The sequence below is a fragment of the Gossypium hirsutum genome, chromosome A01 (genome assembly GCF_007990345.1).
Source record: "Gossypium hirsutum isolate 1008001.06 chromosome A01, Gossypium_hirsutum_v2.1, whole genome shotgun sequence".
Taxonomy (NCBI): Eukaryota; Viridiplantae; Streptophyta; class Magnoliopsida; order Malvales; family Malvaceae; genus Gossypium; species Gossypium hirsutum.
The window spans coordinates 117815806-117834312 of record NC_053424.1 but is presented as its reverse complement, the minus strand read 5'-3'; the positions used below and the strand labels follow the sequence as shown (position 1 = coordinate 117834312).

The window sequence follows — 18507 nt, the reverse complement described above, 5'->3', positions numbered from 1 at the left end:
AGTGTTCCTACAAATGTAAACAAGTTTACAATTGGCATTAATTATTGATCTTGGTAAAGTAGAGTAAGGGATTTGTGTGGCTAATTAAGGATTTTTGGATCTCGATTGGTGGAAGATGAGGCTAATCGAACTCTAAGAAGGGTACACAATCATGTGATAGCTTGGTAAGTAAAGGGTTAGAGGAGTCATTGAATGTGGTTCTTGTTATAATATTGGCAAAGGTGAGGGACTTTAACTATGTTGTCCCGGTTTTTGGCACACTGCATATCATGATGTCGAAACGTTAGAGAATAGGATTCTTGTTGAGCCAACATCACTCCTTCGAAGAAAAAGAAGTAGTACCAAAAGCCTTTATTATTGGAACAAATCCTTACTTAATCATCCCTACATTTTCTTTTTTGATGGATTGACATGATTTCTTTGAATGAAGACATTTTCATAAGGAAAAAACAAAAAGGGATATGAGTGCAAATATTTTGATAAAAAATGGTCTATGTAAATAAAGTTACTTTATTTCACAAGTACATAGTAAACTTTTTGTAATTCATCCATGTGATTTTAGTGCTTTTAAATCACATCTATCAAACTCCTTTAAAGTTAACCCTATGCATTGAGTGGCCTTAATTTGGAATTTAGATGATCTAATTTTAAGCTAAGTAAATGAAGGTATTGATAGGTTTTTGAAGGGTGATTGGGTCATTTAAATTGGTGGGCTTTATGTTGGTCAAAATTATGTTTGTTGTGTTTTCCGTGTTTCAACAAGTATGGGTCGAGTTATTTGTCCATGTCTGAAAGCTCGTCTAAAATTTAGGAAGGCTTGGATAAAAATATTAAGCCTGAAAAATGAGTTTAGAAAAAAATTAGGCCCATTTAAAATATAGTTTAGGCTCGGGTTTGAATATTGAATACTTGAGCTCGCCCATTTTTAAGTTTATAATATTTTATATCATGTTCTTTTTATAAATTATGTAATTTATAACACATTAAAAAAACCTATATTAAATATATAATACTACTCTAATGTAAACATTAAAATAATGTTAAGATGATTATATAAAAAAATTCAATAATTAAAATAATATAAAATTAAAATTAAAATAATATAAATATTTTTTAAAAAAATAAAAATAATATGGACGAGCTTAAAATAGGCTTGAGTTAATCTTTTGCAAATACAGATGAACTTAAACAAAATTTTAGACCCATATTTCAGGTCGGGTTGAGCTTAAGTAAGTATAAAATATATTAATATAATATTTAGACCTGATCTAAACCCGAACTAGCCTGGCCATGAGCTAACTCTAGTTTTAAGGTAGTGATAGGTTTGCATGGTTTTTTTTTTCTTTTTAGTAGAAGATGTTTTACAAGTGTGGAAGGTTGCTTTTTTTTTTTCCTTTTGGTGAGTGTTTTTCTTTTTAATTTTTTATATGTTTATTTTAATTTCAAATTACTTTTGCATGTTCCTTTTTTACTTTAAATTGTTTAGTTTATATTAATTTTGTTGGTTTAGTGATTAATTTTCTTGGTTTACTAGCTAATTCTTTTTTCCATTTAATTTAATTATATTATTGAATTTTGAACTGAGAAGGGTTGCTTTGGAGGCAACAAAAGAAAGTAAATAATTTTGATTCATGTGTGATACATACAAAAAAAAATTGATTTATGGGTGATAATATCATTTGGGTATTTAGCCATTTGCTTATTTAGGATATTAAATTAACTATAATTTTGAAGTTATGAACACTCACCCATAAATTTATGTAGACATTTTTAAGGATGTTTGAGATGCAATGATTGAATTGAATGCTTCCATATAGTATAGGGACTAATGAAAAAAATTTACCTTAATAGAATGACTAAACATTGGTCATTAAATTTTACATTTGTAAGTGTGAGAAAATCAATCTGAATCATCTAGCAATGTTTGACCATATTATATATATTATATGGTTATTTTGAACAAAAAAGTGGATTTTGTGAATCTCTTTTAGGAAAATGATTTACCTGTTATTTGAGTATGTGTCAGAGGGAGTGATGCGGTCGTTGAGAGCACTAAAAATATCCTATTCCCTGTAAAATAATGAAAAAGAAATAGTAAAGGGGAAGTAGGGTCGAATCCTCAGGGACCGGATTATACGAATGCTTGTCTCTCGAAATCCGGGCAGAATCGTGCCCAAGAAAACCTGCGTTCCTGGAAAAAAAATAAAAACAGAATTTAAGAATTGATTTTGGAAGCGAAAATAAAATAAAAACAGAATTTAAAGTTTACTGAAATTATGATTACGAAAATAATAAAAATAATAAAGAGAGTTTTAAGAGAAAAGAAATTCTTATGGGAAAGTTCTAGCCTCCGGTTGTCTCATTCCGCCTTGGGCTCAATCCTTGGTTTTTGGATGATCCTTCTCGACTCAAGTAAGCCAGTTATAGTGGAAGAGGACGCCTACGACCACCAGCTCCAAAGATAAGATTTACGATTTTTAAAAAACCTGACTCTAGCCAGTAATCTATGCTAGATCAACGCTTCTCAATGGCGAATCCCACGCCATTTTGTCTCTTTGGCTCGCCAACCTCTGACGCAGTAAGTTAACGAACCGACTATGCAGTCATTCCAAAACATACAAAGCGGCCGCCTTTGCATATGCTGAAAAGCTTACTTCTTAAGGGCCATGGACGGAAGCGTCAGCCCGTAGTGCGGAGAAACGATGAATACTTGGCGAGAAGGCTAAGTACAGATTCTAGGCCTCAAGAACCCTTTTTGGGGAAATATTGACAACTTTTGGCTAGAAGGGTTTTTTAGTGGCTCATGATAATGGAGGGAAAGCAAATAAATAAAAATATGAAAAAAGAAATTTTATTGAAAAGAAATATGAAAGAACAAAAGACTTTTGGGGGAAAGTATTTACAGAAAAAGATGCCTCTAAATAGAGTCACTTCACCCCCTATTTATAGTGCTAGGGAGATAGTCTAATTGAACTTAAATTCTAAAAAGATAAATACATTTAATTAAAGATAAACAAAGATAATTAAAATAAAATCCTAAATTTGAATAATCCTAATAATTATCTTAATATTAATTATCCTAATAGAATAAAATAAAATAGAGTCTTCCAAAATAAAATCTCTTCTATTTGCTTTTAAGTCCTTGTGCCTTCCATGTTCGCACTTTTGGCACCATATTTGTCCCACGTTGCATATTGGCCCATTTAATCTCCAAATTGACGCTTTTTCCCTTGAATTTACTTTCGCCTCTAATTTAGTCCCTAAAAGATAAAAAGACATAAATAGCTCAAATTAGTAGGCTCAAGCTCAAAATAAACACATGATTAATATATAAAAACACGTCATTTTAGAGTATTATCAGGGAGAGTTTGGTTATTTGGGTGATTGAGAGGGGTAGACTAAATCATACTCACTATTATTTAAATTGGATTGATTTATTAGACTGGCTGAATTAAAAATTGCACTTAATGGTTGAACCTTTTTTTCCATTTACTTATGTTGGTCAGATTTCTCCTAATATAGTTATTGATTGAATTAAAACAGTTCGATTATGAAAATTAATTAGTTTACAGGTATGATTAATCAATTTTGCTTAGAGTTCGTTGTAACAATAATTAGAACGAAAAATGTAGCGTAATGAAAAACAAGAAAAGCAAAGAAGCAACACGTCCAATATTTGTTTATGCAGTTTGTCGAAACCAATTTTTGAAAAGGGGTTGACTTTGGTTTTGAAAACGAAAATTAAAACAAGAGTCGCCACCGACCTTTATTAGGTATGATCGGATCACCTTTGTTCTAATAAAACATTTTAGTTTACTAAAACGGTGTTTTTGGTCTACGAAACTCGAGAGAATGGGTTTGGGAGTCGGTTACGTGCGAGGAAGGAGTAGCACACTCGTCACGCCCAAAATTGGTACCAAATTGATTAGTTAGTGTCTTAATGTCGAAAGTTAAAAATCGAGAATGGATTTAAAATACGATTCTTTTTATCAACGTCGATTTTAAAAATGCTTGAGTTAGCTCAAAACGATTATTAAATATTTCCTCGTCTCGAGATATAGGAGTATCACATCCCGTAAGTTAGGACACAATACCATGAACTCCCGAGCGCAAGTTTATCTTTAATTTTAATTAGAATTCCGTGTATTTTAAAACTCAAAAGGATATTTGGCTATTTAGAACCAACGAGAAAATCGAAACCCCGTAAGTTAGGGCACAACTTCTCGATGTTCCAAAACGCGAAACATTGCCTTTTTTTAAAATTTTTATTTTTGAATAATAGCGAATACGATACTTAAATGACGTACATTATTTGTTTGGGTCAAGATACAATGATTTATTGGATAAATATAAAGAGACTTGATTCATGGGCCGATGATATGAAATAAAAGTATAGTGCGACATGGAACAATGATACATGTATAAAATATTCCACAAGCGCATGGCAATAATATGAACACGAGTAAGCAAATTAACGTACATGCAATAGCAATAATCTCACAATATGCACTCTTTAAAAATTAATCATTAATACTAAAAACAAATGAATTAAATAATACAATTAAAAAATGTAATAAATAAATAGTTAAAATCAAACTAAAATAACAATTGCAAGATGAATTTTAAATGACCATGAATGAATTTAAAATAAATATTGTAAAAAAGGTTAAAATCAACAATATGCAAAACGATTTTGTTTTTTGAAAGAAAGAATGATATATACATATGAAGAACTTTTAAAAATAGATAATATATATATATACAAAAGTATAAAACAATGTATAAAAAAATTAAAGTAAATAATAATAGCAAAACATTTCAAAATAAGTAAATAGGGTTCAAAATAAGGTATATAAACAACTTAAAATAAGTAATAAAATGATTTTTAAATAATACCTAAATAAATCTAAGCTATAATATATAAGGTATAAAAAAGTTTTAAACGAATGATTTTAAAGAAAACACTTTCAAATGAATAATAAAAATTTCAAATATAATATAAAAGAAATTTAAAATAAAATATAATAAAATGATATATATATATATATAAAACATAAAACGTTTTTATTTTAATGGAAATAAAGTAACCTATAAAACTTAAAAGGTAATATATATGTATGTATATATATAAGCCTATAATAAATAATATACCAAATAATAATAATATGTAAAACAATTTAAATAAGACAAAGAAAAAAGAACTCAGAATAAAAGAAATAAAAGATTTTAAACAGGGGGACCAAAGCAACAATCACGCAAACTTGCGGGGATAATTTTGAATGTAGAAAACTGCAAAAGGGATAATTGAAACACGCAAGACAGCAGAGGGGCCTGAGTAGAAAATAGCCCATTCGGGCTTTGAAATTGACCCCCCTTTTACACTGCGTCGTTTCACCTTTTAAAGAAAACAAAAGGGTTTCTTCCTTTTGTAGGCAGATTTCTGCTGCTTATTTTTTAAAAGAACTCAGCCTCCCTACCCCCTTTTCTCTTCCGTTCGGCTAGGGTCCTGAACCCCTCATCGCCGCCCTCGGTGGTTTGTCACACCACCATTACAATCAGTGGCCGACGACAGGCGAAATAGGCTACCTAGCCTCTGTTCGTGGTGCCTTTGAAGGTTCCAAATCCCTCGGTCGAGTGCCTGAAAATAAAGGGACTTCCCAACCTCCCCTTTTGGGCTCAACTCCGATGGAGAAAGAAGTCTCCGACGACCGACCATGGGGGTTTTCTGGTAAGTTTTATTTCCCTTTTATTTTCGTAAGTGAAATAAAATAAAATAAAATAACTAAGAGAAACAAAAGTAAAAACAAGATAAAGAGACAGAAATTTTTCACACAAAATAAAAAATCACCTTTAAAACGAGTATTCTGTTTTTTGATTAGTTTTTGCTTGTAAAATGTACGTAAAAAAAATTACAAGAGAGTAGATCCGGGCTTTTAAAGCCATTTACAATCGATTCCTTTTTAGTTTTTTTGTTTTTTGCTCTTTATTTCTCTGCGCTCGCATGCTTTTTTCTTTGCTATTGTGCTTGTTTCAGATGTCAGACGACGCGTGGAGGGCGACTGATGGAGCAGCGTGCGAGCAGACGAAGAGGCGCGGGGCGGTGGCTGAACGTTCCTAGGGTTCTGCTGATTTTTTTTGCATTAGATTGATAGTTTGGGCTGTATTTGTTATTGGGCTGATTGTGGTTTTAAGGTTTGGGCTAAAATTTGAGTTTGGGGTTTTTTATTGGGCTGTGATATTTGTAAAAATGGACTTTATTTTGGGATTCTTTATTTTTATTTGTGTTATAGGCCAATTTTGGAACCTAAATACATTACGTAAACCCAAATACAACCCCTATGCCCAAACCCCATAACCCATTATAATACCCATTAGCCAATTCCATTTACAATTAAAACCCATTTATAACCCAGGACCCAATACAACAAACCCGGTTGGCCAATTTACTACCCTAACCCACTAACCTAAACCCACCAGACCCACATACCACTAACCCACTAACCTAAACCAACTTAGCCCAACTAAACTAACCCAACGAAGGCCCAAACCCATTACAAATCCACAGACCCAAATCAAAAACAAAAAACCTAAACCTAATTGCCCCTAGCCGAACCTACCCTCCTCCCCCACTTGTCCCTGATTACCGGCCATTTTTCCTGGCGCCCCCATGCCCTCTGACTCACCTGCTCCACCATCCCCCTGCACCTGCAAGAAATCAAAAAGAGGAGACGGGACAGAAACAATAGAAAATGGACAGAAAAGGGTTATAAAACCCGAATCAAAGTGTTGGAAAAGGGGTTCCTTTCCCTTTCTTCCTTTCTTCTTTGTAAACATCAAAAGGAATTTATAGACTTCAACAAACAGACAATAGTGGTTGTTCAAACAAACAAGGAGTAAACGAAAAGGTTGCATTTTTTCTCTTTATTTCTTTCGATTTTTGCATACATATATATATATACACATTTCTTTATTTTTTTATTTAATATAAACATAAAATATAGTACAAAAAAAAGAATACAAAAAATAAGAAAAAAGTAGATTTTTTACCTATCCGACCACTGTGGCGCCGGCGCAGGCGAAGGTCCGGTAGCCGGACCGGTAACCGTCCCTCCCTGGCCGGATCCCTTTTCTCTCCCCCTCTCTCTTCTTTTTTTTCTTTCTCCCCTCTCAAATGTTTTTTTTTTTCTGAATTTTAGGCTATTTATAGCCTTTCAAAACGGTGCCGTTTTGGCATTAGAGTTCAGTGCTGAAACGGTACCGTTTCACCTTGAATCGGGTCGACCCGACCCTACCCGATAGGATCTACGTGTTTTTTTAATTGGAGGGGCTAATTGCGCTTTCAACCTCTCCGCTTTCTCATGATTCTACAATTAAGTTATTTTTATTTTTAATCTAGCCCTTAAATTTGTTGCGCCTTGTGATGTGGTCCTCTGCCATGCGCTGCGTTTTGGGAAAATGGTTTATTGTCCGATTGAGTCCCTTCGGTTTTTTTGCGCGTGCAATTTAGTCCTTTTCCATTTATTTCTTTTAAAATTCGCCCCAAACTTTATTCTTTAATTCGATTCAGTCCTCTTTGTCAATTTACTGCTTTATTTTCATTTTACTTGTTTTCACTTTCTGTTATTCGTTAATTTTAATATTTATATTTATTATATTAAATATATTTATTATATGTATTAATGTATAATATTGTATATGTATGCGCATGTAATATACTCATATAGTGTATTATATATAATTTTTATATTTCATATATATATATGTGTTTTAAATATTATGTTTTATATATATATATATTTTTTCAATATTATTAGTTATATTTTCTTGTAATCTTCCATGTATATATTTTGTATTGTCTCATATGCATACTATTATATGTATACACGTATTTTTTAATACCGTATCGAGTATATATATTATTATATTATTTTTGTTCCTATTATATTTAATATTAGTATATATATTTCATTATACATGTATATATATTTATGTGTATATAGTCTCATTTTCGTATATTTCATTATATTATTTTTAAATAATTATATTATGTATATATTTGTAAATATTGTGCTATTCATATATTTTTATGTTATTTCATACATATACTTTTATGTTATTTGTTATATATTTCTTTTATTATTTCATGTATATGTTGTTAAATACCATAATATTTATATATATGCATATATATTCTTTTTCTTCTCGAACTATCTTACGTATATATATTTTATCCTTACCATACGAATATTAGTATATGTTTCATTATTTATGTATATATCTATAATACGTATATAAATTTAATATATTTATGTATATACTTATGAAATATCATTATTAGTTGTTTTTTTTATATGTATAAGTTATGTAAATATTTCAATATTATATTATATCCATATATATTTCATATATTATATACATGTGTTCTTAATGTTACATTTTATATATTATATATGTATATATATATTTGTGAAGTATCATCAATAATTCTTTTTATTATTATCTTTAATATGCACATATTGCGCATATATCATCATTGTTTTTTAATATACTTGTCACACTTATATTCACTTCAATATATTTCTAGCTCTGTCATCTGTTTCATCTCAATTTTGTTACTTCGAAAATCATAGTCTTGTTTTCCAATTAATTTCAATAATCGAGGCAATGTACCGATTCAACATTAAGTCATCGAATTTTATCGCTATGTTGGGTGGAATTTATTGGCTTATGTTAAAGGTGGAACATCCTGATCAAAAATCGAAAATTTAAAATTTCTCATCTTTACAATCGGATCACGATTAAATCTTATATTGAACTTGTATTTTTGAAAATCTAGACAACACATGTTTATAAGATACCAATTTTGGGCGTCGCGAGGGTGCTAATACCTTCCTCGCGCGTAATCGACTCCCGAACCCTACTTTTTCTCTGGATTTTAACGTAGACCTAAACTCGGCCTTCTTTTTGTTTTAAAAATAAAAGAATCTGATAGGTGTCCGATCACACCCCAAAAAAAGATCGGTGGGGACTCCCTATTTATTTTAAAATCAGATTCCATTTTTAAATTTCTAATAAATCGCCACAATTAGCGACCCCAAACCAAAAAATTTTTACGTCGCTACAATTTGGGTTTTATTTTTTAGGCCAAAATTGGCTATTACACAGTTTAGACACAATAGTTTTACATTTCTGGAGTCTCGCTTAGATTTTTTATCCAATCACCAACTATTTCAAGAGTACACTTCTTCCCTATTGCCTAAAACTCATAACTTTTTATCTAAGCAAGTATATGCAGTTTGATGTCTATAAAATTAACTAAAAATCTGATTAAGGCAAGTACACCTATCAATTAATAGTATAGCTATGGTAAGCAAAGATATCATTCCCATATGACTAAAAGTATTAGTAATTACTGTCTTTCTATTATTTAATAGATAAATACGAATGATTGATTGAAAACTAAAATTAACTAAATTAATTAACTACGAACGCAACAAAGAATAAATCAGGAAAATAATGGAGTAAACAACCAAGCAGCGAAACAATACCCGAGAAAAAATTCACCTAGATTTCATCTATTATTATCAATCTAAATTACACAATTTCTTTACTTAGTATCTTGATCCGTAGAATCTCTAAATTATACTAATATCTTTCTTCAAAAATAAGAGCAACTGACTCTAGATTGATTAATTGAAATTTCTTTCCAATTAAAGCTCTTATTATCGCATTAACTTAATCTATGGATTCCCCTATTAGATTTGAATCTAAAGATTTATGTCATCTTATTTCTAGGGTTGCATGCAACTCCACTCAGTTACACTAGATCTACTCTTAAACAGGGTCTATTCCTCCTCTGATTTAAGCACATCAAACATGGATCAACAGTCTAAAAATATTAAATCGTGAATTAAGCACACATAATTGAGAACAAGATCTAAGTCTTTATTGCGTAAAATAAAAATCAAACACCAGAATCCATCATAGGGTTCATCTCCCAAGGTATTTAGAAAATTAGTTCATACTTGAAAATAAAACCATCTAAAACACAGTATAACCACAAGAAACAAAGAAACTTATAATAATCTCCAAATAAATCAAAAGGAAATCTTCAATCTTGATGGAAATCTGCTTCAATGGTGTTTTTCGAGTTGTTTTCTTGAGTATTCTATGACAGCTCCTCTTATCTTCTTATTTATATATATATTAGAATGCTCGAAAAACCTAAAACTCGCTTTTTCCCGCAATTTTAGAATGCAAATTGTGAAATCGACATGGCCTGTCACATGGCCGTGTGGAATGGTCCAACCCGTGTGGCTCTTGTAACTTGCTCCTATTTTCTGATTTTAGCTTGTTTTACGCTCCTTTTGCTCCTAAATGCTTTCCTAAGTATAAAACATGAATTGAAAGGATCAAGAGTATAAAATTCACCATTAACATCAAATAATCACCCAAAAACACATTAAGAATAAAACTAAAACATGTTACTTTTAGCACCTATCACAACCTTGATAAAGAACTAATAATCCCACAACTTGCAATGGTCACTCAACAGTGATTCGACTAAGTGAAACAAACACCTTAATCAACTAAGTAGGTAGTCAAATGAAGAAAGAAAAACACAAGCTTATCGAAACACAAGTTGCACACACTTTCTGAAGAAACCAACTCTTAAAATTTTACCATTCCCAAGGGAATATGTCGCCTATTTATAAGCGTAGAAAGCAACAAAATATTCTCCTTTAAAACAGCTAATAAGTCCTTGAGAAACTCCTTGAATAAGGCTAATAATTATCTCTAAAAAATACACTTTAATCATCAAGATATAATAAGATTTCCATATTTATTAAACCACCTCGAGGAAGTCGATTGGGTGACTAAGATCTCTAGCCGACCAATGTTATTGTTTTGTCAAACATGCCATAATTAAATGAATCAAACTTAATGCAATCAAAACCTATATAGAGCCTAAAACAATGGCCTAAGAAAAGAAATAGGTTTGTTATAACGATACATGGAACGAGAAACAACAACTTCCCTGATAGATTGCATTATAAGATTTCACTAAAACACATTTTATTGAGAGATGATGGAGCACCGATCACATTTCAAACGAAACTTATATATAATATAAATTTGTCAACTAATTTATTGTGAATACAGGTTAATAGAATTTATTTTGTCATTTGAAGTGGGACTATTGTTTGATTTAAACATATATGTATGCATGTTAGATTTTATCATATCCACCACCTAATTTCGTGAATTGGGAGTAAACTTATAGTGACTAAATAATTTTTTTTTTTTAAAAAACATTGCTAGTGCTTAATGACGGTAATGGTTTTGTCCCATGCATGAAATTTATCACTAGAAATTTTCATATTATTTTAAAAGATTTGGTATTAGATTTTGTTGATAATTGCAAAATAAAAATAAAAAAAATAAATGCATTTCTTTACCAAATATAATTTTAATTTGCCAATATAGTTGGTTTTGAATCCTTAATTTTATTTTTAACATAATGATTTTATTTTTGGCAATAAAATATGCATGTACACAAAAAACATAAATAAAATATGTAAGATAAAAATTATTAATATAATACTTATAAAAAAAATAATGGGAGTTACATAGATAATGTATGTCAAGTTTGATATAAATTAAAAATTTCTATATATTCGTTTTATGTATAAAAAATTTAACCGTTAAATATATATTGTTAGTAATTTATAATGTTGGTACGTAATAGTTTTTTATTATCTAGAAATGTCTAAATAATTATAATTATTAGATTGATTGTTGCTGCTCGAATTTTCTAGAAACAAAATTTAGGCTTGTAATGGTGCTTTCATTCTTGGGAATCACAAAAACTTTTACCGTCAACAGCCTATCCGGCAAGAGAGAAGAGCAAAATGCTCTATTATATTGTATTTGTCTAGGTTTTTTTTTTGTAAGTTTCAATTTTTTGAAATTTGAGATCTTTTTCTTTTAATTTATAATACAAAATAATCTAATTCTTTTCTAAATTCATCACTTTTTTTCTCTAACTCTAAATTCATCACTTTTTTTCTCCAACTTAACTTTTTTGTTCAGTTATCTTGGATGTTTTTATTTTCAAACATGAACTAATTTTCTAAATACTTAGGGAGATGAACCCTATGATGGATTCTGTCATTTGATTTTTATTTTATGCAACAAATACTTAGTTTATTGTTCTCAATTATGTTCTTAGTTTATTGTTCTCAATTATGTGTGCTTAATTCTTGGTTTAATATTTCTAGATTATTGATCCATATTTGATGTGCTTAAATCAGAGGAGGAATAGACCATGTTTAATAGTAGGATGACATAAATCTACCGGATCAGAGTCAAATCTAATAGGAGAATCCATAAATCGAGTTAATGGGATAATAGTGATTTTAATTAGAAAGAAATTTCAATTAATCAACCTAGAGTCAATTACCTCACTCTCGAAAGAGATATAAGCATAATTTAATCAATAACATTATGTACAAATATTCTATAAGTATTCTAGGTCATGTAATCCGTAAACCTATGTGTATGTATATTAGCTTAAGTATGATTCTGATTAGGAAAGCTCTGAGTAAGCTAATTAGTGTGCTTTTGTTATGATATCTCTTACTTATGTATGGCATAATTTTGATTTGTTATGGTTATATATGAACATGAGGTATGTCTTTGCATATGCATTGGGGGTGAGATATGGTAATGTGATGGAGGCAGTATGATTTTGGCAGTTTAATTGCACTAAATAACTTTGGTGGTATTTCCTCAATATACATATGGCAGCACAGTTGCATATCATTTGAGTGGCGTATGACCACATTTTGGTGTGATGTATGGATGGGTTCTAATAGCCTTAATTGGTGTAATTGGATGGATGGAGTTGGTATGTAGCGGATGGGGATAGGAATAATATGTATAACTTTGCTATGCTAAGCATGTTATAACATTTGATCTGTATGTTCTGTTATTTGCATATGTGCATGTTTTTTTATATGATTTTTGTGTGTGGACCAAGGCACACACTGAGCTTTTTAGTTCACCCACTTGCTTAATATTTCAGGTAACCCACGGGCTTAGGATTGGGTGGCACTCGGAAGCTCGCATTGGTTTTCTAACATAAAATCATTTTAAATGATTATTAATTAAAATTTATGGACTTTTGGACTGTCGGACTAATTTTCAAACTTTTATTTTGGATTTTGGTTTTGTTGAGTTTTTAGTTAATTAGTTTAAATTTTCTACATGATTTCTGTTAATTAAAAAAATGTTCGATTTTCAAAATTAAACAAGTTAAAGTTTTTCCGCTGCAAAACAAAATGGGTGTAGCGACCTAAAAATTGGGCACGGGCGCTAGTCGAAGTAATTATTGAAAATTTGAAAACTGAATCTCGATTTTATTTAAAAAAGGAGTCGCCACCGATCTTTTTTTTTCTAGGTGTGATCAGACACCTAATAAATTCTCTTTTTAGAAGAAAATTTTATTTTTAAATTTTCTAAAAAAGAGGTAATTTTAGGTCTACGTAAGAATCCAGAGAAAATTCGAGTTCGGGAGTCGGTTACGCGCGAGGAAGGTATTAGCACCCTCGCGACGCCCAAAATTGGTATCTTGTTAAACGGGTATTATCTTAATTTTCAAAAATACGAGTTCAATTTAATATTTAATCGTGATCCGATTGAAACACGAGAATTTCTTTTTTGAAAACACGAGAATTTTAAGACATAATATTTTTTTAAAACCAAAATTTATGAAACACGAGATTTTTTTTTTGAAAACACGAAAATTTTCAAAACACCGAAATTTTTGAAAACAAGAGGATTTTTGAAATACGAAAAATTTTGAAAACACGAAAATTTTTGAAACACGGAAATTTTTGAAAACGAAAATTTTTGAAACACAAAAATTTTTAGAAGACACTAAAAATTTTGGAAAATAGATTTTTTTTTTGAAAACACTGGATTTTTTTACACAAAATTTTTGATTTTTTATTAAACACGTATCGTATTTAACACGAATCGGTGATATTCACTCAACATAGCAATGAAATCAACGAATTAGTGTCAAATCGATTCATTGTCTTATTTTTAAAAACACGAATATATTTTTTTGAAACACGAGAAAAATTTTTGAAGGCACGAAAAATTTTGAAAATAGAATTTTTTTTTGTAAATATGAGACTTTTTTTAATATTTTTTATTTTAAAAAGGGCGTATCGATTTTAACGCGAACCGGTGATATTCACCCAACGTAGTGATGAAATCAACGATTTTATGTTAAATCGATTCGTTGCCTTATTTATTAAAATTATCTAAAATAAAATAAAATTAAAATTGAATTAAAAATATAAATACCAAAATATAAAAATATAAAGATGCATAAAATGTTAATAATATTATAAGGAAACAACATAAAATACGATGGTTAAATTTAAAATAAAATAAACGAAATTACCGAAAAACTCCCGAAACACGAGCTTCGTCGAACGGGTTACACGAATTGAAACTCTTTTTTTTCTTTTTTTCTTCTTTTTTCCTTTTTTCCTTTTTTTCTCTTTTCTTTTTTTCTTCTTTCTTTTTTCTTTTTTCTTTCTCTCTTTTTTTCCTGGCCTACTTCAGATTGGGCTGGGACTGCTGGGCCTGCTGGGATTGGGCCGCGCGGGCTGCTGATGCTGGTGGGCTGCTGTGGCCTGCTTCTTTTTTCTGGGCTATTTTTTTTTGGCCTTTTCTTTTTGGGCTGCTTTTTTTTGCTTTGGTTTTTTTTGGGCTGATTTGTTTTTTTTGTGTTGTTTTTTTTAATTAATTTTTTTTGGGCTGTTGGGTTTGGGTTTGGGTTGCTGCTGGGTCTTCTTGGGTCACGGGTCGGGTCGGGTCGGTTTGACCCGATTGTTAAATTTTTTTCTTTTTTTTCTTTCTTCTTCTTTCTTTTTCTTCTTCTTCTTCTTCTCCTCCTACACGAACCCTAGCCGCCACCACCGCTTGCGCCGCCGCTACCTCCTCCGACGCCGGTACTCTTTCTTTTCTTCTCCTCTTTCTCTTTTCTTCTCTTTTCTTCTTTTTTTCCTTCGAAAAAATCTCTCTTTTTGCAAGTTTTTTTGATTTTTTTCCTGGGTGTGGGGGTTTGATTTTGGGGTTTTAAACCCATTTTATAGTTGATATTTGCTTCCTTTTTGCAGGTGGTAGGTGAAGAAGGAGCAGCCACCCATGTTTGTGGCCTGAAAATCTGGGAAGTGGGTGCCCCAAATCACGTAACCTGTCTGAAGGACCAAATCACAAATGCAGCAAAACTTCTGGGGCTAAATGTAATTTTTAGAAAATTTAGGATTAAAATGAAATTTAATGAAAGTTTAGGGGTCTAAGTGAAATTTAAAGAAAGTTTAAGGGTCAAAATGAAATTTAGGAAAAATTTAGGGGTCAAAATGAAATTTTTATTTTTAAAATTTTTTTTTTGAAATTTTGAAAATTAAACACAATTTCTAGTCGGACAAAAATTTAGTGCTTACAACTGCCCCTCTTTGCTCATCATTGTGAAACAAGGATAGTGCAAAGACTTAAAAGCACTAAATTTTGTTCAATTGTCCAATCTTTATTCTTTACTCGGCATGTGAACCTGAGCTCAACTCATTTCTCGCAATATGAATTGACTCTTTAAAACTAGACATTAAAAATAGAAATTGAAAATAGCTCAGCACGTGAGCCAAGGCTCAACTCACTTCTCGCAATATGAGTTGATTTTTGAAAACAGAATTTGCAAAAGGCTCAACTCACCTCTCGCAATATGAGTTGATTTTTTGAAAAATAGAAAAAGGCTCAACTCACCTCTCGCAATATGAGTTGGTTTTTGAAAAATAGAAATTAAAAGGCTCTACTCACCTCTCGCAATATGAGTTGATTTTTGAAAAACAGAAATTGAAAAGTAGAAATTGAAAATACCTCAGCGTGCCCTGAGGCTCAACTCACCTCTTGCAATATGAGTTGATTTTTTTTGAAACACAGAAATTAAAAAAAACAGAAATTAAAAACAGAATTTGAAAAGACCTCAACGTGTGGCCTGAGACTCAACTCACCTCTTGCAATATGAGTTGATTTGAAAAGTAGAATTAGTAAAGCAGAAATTGAAAATACCTCAGCGTGCCTTGAGGCTCAACTCACCTCTCGCAATATAAGTTGATTTTTGAAAAGCATAGATTGAAAAAAACATAAATTGAAAATACCTCAGCATGTGAGCCGAGGCTCAACTCATTTCTCGCAATATGAGTTGATTTTTGAAAAACAAAAATTAAAAGGCTTAACTCACCTCTCGCAATATGAGTCAATTTAAAACATAAACTAAAAATACCTCGGCGTGCCCCGAGGCTCAACTCATTTCTCGCAATATGAGTTGATTTTTTTTTTAAATTTAAAAATACCTCAACGTGTCTTGAGGCTCAACTCATTTCTCGCAATATGAGTTGATTTTGAAAAACAAAAATTAAAAGGCTTAACTCACCTCTCGCAAAATGAGTCAATTTAAAACATAAACTAAACATACCTCGGCGTGCCCCGAGGCTCAACTCACTTCTCGCAATATGAGTTGATTTTTTAAAAAAAATTAAAAATACCTCAACGTGTCTTGAGGCTCAACTCATTTCTCGCAATATGAGTTGATTTTGAAAAACAAAAATTAAAAGGCTTAACTCACCTCTCGCAATATGAGTCAATTTAAAATATAAACTAAAAATACCTCGGCGTGCCCCGAGGCTCAACTCACTTTTCGCAATATGAGTTGATTTTTTTAAAAAATTTAAAAATACCTCAACGTGTCTTGAGGCTCAATTCATTTCTCGCAATATGAGTTGATTTTGAAAAACAAAAATTAAAAGGCTTAACTCACCTCTCGCAATATGAGTCAATTTAAAATATAAACTAAAAATACCTCGGCGTGCCCCGAGGCTCAACTCACTTCTCGCAATATGAGTTGATTTTTTTAAAAAATTTAAAAATACCTCAACGTGTCTTGAGGCTCAACTCATTTCTCGCAATATGAGTTGATTTTCCTTGGAAAGCATGAATATTAAACATCAAAATACCAAAACCAGTCCTTTGGTAGAACTCAGGTATCTTTTCCTTTGATTCAGTGCGACTCTCATTCAAGATTTCTTGCTTTACTGGATTACTTGTATATGCCATGCATGATGTCATCATGATATGCACATGTTTGTCTTAAATGCCTTTATGCCTACATGATTATGCAGTGCTCCTTAAGCATATTGGTCGTATGTCATTTTCGCCATGATTGTTGAGGATCTGCGTTCATTGCTTTGATTCTCGACCTTCTCTTCAGGCCTCATACCTGTCTTCGAGCTTTACGAGTAATCGACGTTTCTCATATATCACCCTTTTTGCCCTTGGTTAAACTTTGTTCTTGCTTTGAAGATCTTGCACTTATCAAATTCTTATCCGGGTAATGCTTGACATTTCTTTTGTTTAGAGTATGTCATTTCACTATTTATCATTAAATAAACACATAATGAGATGCATGAAAATGGTCAGGTAGGGACACAAAGGATATCTCATATTCCTTTATTTCAAGTGTGGCAAACAAAGAAAGTTAACCAATGAGAGTAAAAATGTCAAAAAGAAAGAAAAGGTCGTATTCAACGGATACAAATGCTCTAGATATTCAACACATGAACTCTTCCACGTTCCTCAATCAATAATCTTTTCGAGCATGGCTTCTTGCGTAGAAAATTTCGAGCTTTCAGAAGTGCTTCAAATACTGTAGTCTCACTACTTGACCTATCGTTCGACCGCCAGGTTTGTTTCATTAGGACACCCTCTCGGGTTTTCATCCTAATCTTTTTGTACTAATCAAGACGCCCTTTTCGGGTTTTCGCCCTTTTTTTTTAGATGCCCTTTTCGGGTTTTCATCTTAAGCATAATATTTCTTCACCGCATCCGAATTCACCGGATTCGGTAACTTCTTCCCATCCATCTCGGTAAGGATTAAAGCTCCTCCTGAGAATGCCTTTTTTACAACGTATGGTCCTTCCCAATTTGGTGCCCATTTTCCTCGCAGGTCTTTTTGTATTGGGAGAATCTTTCTCAGAACGAGTTCTCCTTCATGGAACTCTCTTGGTCGTACCTTCTTGTCATGGGCTGCGATCATTCTCTTTTGGTACATTTGCCCATGACAAATTGCCCTTAGACGTTTTTCTTCAATGAGGTTCAACTGATCATATCGAGCTCGAACCCATTCTGCTTCTTCTAACTTTGATTCCATCAATACTCGCAGAGAGGGGATCTCAACCTCGATACGTAGCACAGCTTCCATTCCATAGACTAGAGAGAAAGGAGTTACTTCCGTAGATGTTTGCACAGATGTGCGATAAGCAAACAAAGCAAATGGAAGTTTCTCGTGCCAATCTTTATATGTCTCAGTCATTTTCCCAATGATCCTCTTAATGTTCTTGTTAGCTGCTTCAACAGCCCCGTTCATCTTTGGGC

General features: G+C 31.7%; 1 long non-coding RNA gene across 1 annotated transcript; it reads left to right on the top strand.

The window, feature by feature from the left end:
• Positions 1-5237: 5237 nt before the first annotated feature.
• On the top strand, positions 5238-6272 carry LOC107886811 (uncharacterized). The gene is made up of 2 exons (XR_001680915.2): positions 5238-5728; positions 6035-6272. It is a non-coding gene; the product is annotated as an uncharacterized lncRNA (long non-coding RNA).
• Positions 6273-18507: the final 12235 nt, after the last annotated feature.